Source organism: Hylobates moloch, unplaced genomic scaffold, assembly GCF_009828535.3.
Source record: "Hylobates moloch isolate HMO894 unplaced genomic scaffold, HMol_V3 SCAFFOLD_2195, whole genome shotgun sequence".
Lineage (NCBI taxonomy): Eukaryota > Metazoa > Chordata > Mammalia > Primates > Hylobatidae > Hylobates > Hylobates moloch.
Window position 1 is genome coordinate 3664 of NW_026654470.1, and position 5108 is coordinate 8771.

At 60.8% G+C, this 5108-nt stretch overlaps 1 pseudogene; it reads left to right on the top strand.

Annotated features, from left to right (window-relative positions):
- LOC116464920 (TBC1 domain family member 3G-like) overlaps window positions 1-4881 on the top strand; it is a 7499-nt pseudogene extending 2618 nt beyond the window's left edge.
- The last annotated feature ends 227 nt before the right edge of the window (window positions 4882-5108 follow it).

Below are 5108 nucleotides of genomic sequence, written 5' to 3' on the forward strand. Positions count from 1 at the left end.
AAAAAAAAAAAAATCATTCGGAGTGAAATGGATCGGTCAACTCACTGTACAACTGGGCTATTTGCATGTCACAGATGTGGCTTTTACTGAAACATTTCTTCAACAGTCTCAGGTCCTGAAGAGCTCACTGCTTTTCTGGTGAATCATCTGAACGTGAAATGGGATTTGTTGTTAGGATTTGTAGACAAAGTGAAACAAACAGCATCTGCACAAACCAAACCATAGCCCCCTTTCTCTGTTTCCTAGGCAGCGGGAACTCTTCTACATACTCCTGGAATATGCGGAGTATAACCCGGTAAGTATTCCCGGCAGTGAGGTTCTCGGGCCGTATTTCCATATTCACAGGAGTGGGTGTCTGGTGGGGGTGTCGTTGCTTCTTTTAAAGTTGGTATTTGTGACCCACCAGGTTATAGGAGGTAGAATTCCAGCTCCCTGCTGGCATAAACCTCCAAGCAAGGGGGTGGTGTCAAGGGGTCAAGCTGAGACACAAAGGAGTTGGGGCCTGGACTCCCGGGGTCACCTGGGCCTGACCACCACCACTTCTCAGAACACGAAATGACGCCCTCCTCCTGGGGTTGCCCCAAAGCCTGGGAGCTTGGCAGCGTCACACGCAGGATGGTGGTCTCAGGAGACATTTTGGACAAGGTGCTGAAGTGCCTGATGGACTTGGCTCTTGTCATGAAATGAATTTGCATCCTGAGGAAGCCTCTTCTTCAGAGGAAGCCTGTCCAGTCACCTCTGCCCTCTTCAATGACATGAGTACTCCCAGGTGACCTCAGCCCTCCCAGCTGATGTCCTTCCATAGTGACCCTGGCTCTTGCAGGAGGTGGGCTACCGCAGGAACCTGAGCCACATCGCCGCCTTGTTCCTCCTGTATCTGCCTGAGGAGGACGCATTCTGGGCACTGGTGCAGCTGCTGGCCAGTGAGAGGCACTCCCTGCAGGGTAGGTGAACAGCTGCCCCTGGGGCCTCACGCAGCCAGACACGGGGATGGCCACTGTGGCCAGGTGATCTCGGCTTTCAGCCAAGGCACCCTCCTTGTGTCGCCAGCTCGTTGGGAGCCTTTAGGACGTCTCTGCTGAGGGTCCCACAGGAGTCCGCAGCTGGCCCCCACAGCCCAAGTCAGACACCTTTCAACCCCATCAGCAGAGGGCATCTCATCCTCCCCGTGGCCACCCTCTGTGTCCCGGAGCCACGCCCTCCGGCTCTGATTCTGTGCAGCTGACTCTCCCCTCCCTGAGAGTCCTCCTGCCCTCCAGCTGCCGGGGCTCCCGCTGCCCTTGGTGCGCAGGAATGGGCCGACCAAGCCCAGGTGGCAGCATCTCGCCATCCCGTGTCCCCTGGCCCGACCCCACTTCCAGGAGATGACCAGGAAGCCCAGTACCCGCACTGTTCTGGCTGCCCTGTTGTGGCCTCAAAGTCAGGCTTGCCCCTTCTGCACCCTGGCCCAGGAGGCCTCCAGGGGAACCTCCAGCCAGGCTCCAGGGGATGTTCCCACCCCACCTCCCCAGGGTAAAGGCTGAAAGGTGGGGTCACCAGATGGGAGGGTGGGAGGCCTTCGGGTTTGGGGGCCTCTCAAGCTGCCCAGCTCTTGCAGCTGATGGCTCCACATCTTGGGGGAAGGCTCTGATTTCATGATGGGCTGGGGGCCTCTCAGGATTCCACAGCCCAAATGGCGGGACAGTCCAGGGGCTCCAAGACCATCAGGAGCATGTGGTACCCACGTCACAACCCAAGACCATGTGGCATCTGGTGAGTTTATGGTCCCCTCGGCTCTTCCCCAGAGGCCCTGCATCCCGTGGGGCTGGAGGAGCAGGGGGGCTGGAGCCCCTCGTGGGGCTGGTGACTGGCTGAGTCCCAGCCAGGGCCTGACCTGGGATGCCGGGTTCTCCATGGGCTGGGAGTTGGTTTCCTTTCCTGCCCTGGAGGAGACAGAGGCACAGGGATGGGGCCCCAGCTCCCGCAGAGCAGGGCAAAGGGCAGTGCGTCCACCGAGAGTGTGGGAAGGGGACGGTGTCGCGGGGAGCCCTGGACACTGCCCAGTGTTCTGCACTAGGCATAGGTTCTTCAGAGGCCCTGGAAGAGGGAGGTTTTTAGGGCAGCCCAGTGGCCTGAGCACCTCTGTTGCTCCCATCAGGACCAGGACATGGACGCTGGTCTATGCGGGCAGCATCTCTCGTTAGGCTGGCTTCTCCGGACGTTAATGAAGGTAAGGTGGCATAGGGAGACCCTGGCTCAGGGACCCTCCTTGCCCGGCAGTGCGCTGCTTCCTCAGTCCGGCAGCCTGGCTCACCCCCAGCCCACAGGAGGCTCAGGCGGGTCCCCGAAGGACACGCAAGCAAAACCCTCTGCCCAAGAGGGGTCATCCCAGGGCAACGGCTGGGGCTCAGGCCCAGCCTCATGGGCAGACTGGGCCAGGACCCGACTTGAGAGGGCTCAGGGAAGCCTCAAGCGCTGGGCAAGCCCCTCTCTCCAGGAGCCACATCTCCACTCATATGAGTGCCCCCCATGTGGAGCTGCAAGACCTTGCCTGACCCAGCGTCCTGGAGGGCCCAGGCGACGCTCATGGGGAAGGTCACTGACTCTGGGGACTGAAACCCCAATGGGCACAGCTCGAGCCACCAGCCCCAACCTGGAAGGGCCAGGTTCTCCCACACCTGCTGTCTCCACAGATCTCTCTCAGGCTGACCCTGCGCCTGTGGGACGTTTACCTGCTACAAGGAAAACAAGCACTGATGCACATGACCACCATTGCATTCGAGGTGCAGCAGAGTAAGTCTACGTGTGCCTAATGGGGCCTGGGGAGCCCCGGGGTCAGACCCCGACTGGCCCAAGGGCAGCTTCCTCACACTGTCCTCACGATCCCCTGTTCTGGCTCAGAGGGAGGTCTGGCCAGGTGGGCCGGGAAGGGCACTGTGACAGCGAGCCCATCCCCCACATGACCCAGATGAAAGTCAGGAGTGTGGCGGGCACTTCCCTGCCCAGGTCGCCCCCCAGTCACAGCCTCCTGTGCACATCTGGACCCCTGGGGTGGCCACAAAAGGAGCCAGCACCACCCAGTGAGAGGCTGAAGTGGCCATGGGGTACGGGCTGGCCCCCTCCCAGGGAACTCTCCTGGCCTGATGTCCACCCTGTCCCTAGAGCGCCTCAAGGAGACCAGTTCCGGCCTGTGCGCATGCATCGCGAGCCGGTTCTGCCATCACTGGGCCAGGGATGATGAGAGGGTGCTCAAGCACCTCAGGGCCTCTGTGAACAAACGAGGGAGGAAGCAAGCGGACCTGCCACCCCCAGGTGGGCTCCAGTGCCGTGTCCCCTCCCATGTCACCCTCTGGGGCAGTCAATAGTGGGGGAGTGCCCGGGACCCACAATCCTACTACCTGGGCCTTCCTCTTCACCTTTTCTTCCTCCTCTTCCTCCTGGACTCTAAGAAAGTACAGGAGGCCCACCGGTCCTCAGGGCAGGCGCTCAGTGCCTGTGTACTGGACGTGTTGTGCACGCAGGAGGGGGATGTGAGCAAGACCCTCCCTCAAGCCCCCCCACTTTCCATGCTCTCCCCCTCACAGGGCCCTCAAAGTTACTAGAGGAGCCAGACCCATTTGTGGGAGACCCTGCCTCTCCCTGCGAGCACCCACAGCCTCAGAGAGCAGCAGAGGCCCCTCACTCCTGCACGCTCCACCAAGGTTGCCAGGACAACAAGCCTTAAGCCAGGGAGACAAGGGAATTGGGGGTCCCTGACCCCCAGAGCATTCAGGGAGAGGGCACAGGCGGGACCCCGGGCCCAGAGCCAGAGCCAAGAATTCAGCCCGATGTGGGAACAGTCAGTCCTGGCATGGACTGGGCAGCGCAGGAGGGCAGAGGGTGACCCACGTCCGGGCTCAAAAACCCACTGCAGAGACGGGTCCCCATGTGAGGTGGCAAGGGGCTGGGTGACATCCAAGGACCCTCCCACCTGAGTTCTGACTGGGGGCTGTATCTCAGGCCCAACAGCCCTGGGACGAATGTGTGTGGCAGGAAACCCACAGCCAGTCCCAACCCTGGGGGCAGTCCCAGGAGCCACCCGCCATGCCACGACAGCTTCCCCACGCCAGGCAGCACACACCCCTCCCTCTGGGATCAGCAGACTACAGGCTTGTCCTCAGTGTCAGGCCACGGGGGCCACACAGAGACCCCGAGGACCACAGAGACGCAGGCAGGTGGGGCCCAGCCCGGAAAGGCCTGCATGGGCTCCCTGGAGACGCTGACCGCGTCTGTTTTCCTTTCAGCCAAAGCCGAGCAAGGGTCCTCGGCACCCAGGCCTGTGCCGGCTTCACGTGGCGGGAAGACCCTCTGCAAGGGGGACAGGCAGGCCTCTCCAGGCCCACCAGCCCGGTTCCAGCGGCCCATTTGGTCAGCTTCCCTGCCAGGGGCACCTCGTTCTTCCACACCCTGTCCTGGTGGCGCTGTCCGGGAAGACACCTATCCTGTGGGCATTCAGGGTGTGCCCAGCCCGGCCCTGGCTCAGGGAGGACCTCAGGGTTCCTGGAGACTCCTGCGGTGGAACTCCATGCCCTGTCTCCCGACGGACCTGGATATAGGGGTCCATTGTGATTTCGAACAGAGCTACTGGGTCCATGCCATATCCCAGGAGGACCAGCTGGCCACCTGCTGGCAGGCTGAACACTGCCGAGGGAGTGAGATTGGCTTTCGTGGAACTGAACAACGTGGGCATGGACTTCCGGGCCCTGCAGTGCACCCAGCACTGATTCCGACCAGGACACCTCCTTCCCAGCGAGGGACGAGGAGCAGTGCACTCCCACCTCAGGGCCTTATTATTTAGTTAATAGGATTGTGCTCATGTTACATTTCTCAATTTTTTTTAAGAGATAAAGTCTCACTCTGTCACCCAGGCTGGAGTGCGGTGGTGCAATCATGGCTCACTGCTTCCTGGAACTCATGGGCTGCAGCAATCCTCCCGCCTCAGCCTCCTGACTAGGTGGGACTATAGGCACACGCCACCGTGCCTGGCTAATTTCTTTGACTTTTCTCTGGAGACAGGGTCCACCCATGTTTCCCAGGCTGGTCTCAGACTTCTAGACTCAAGTGAACCTGAACCTCCCGCCTCGACCTCT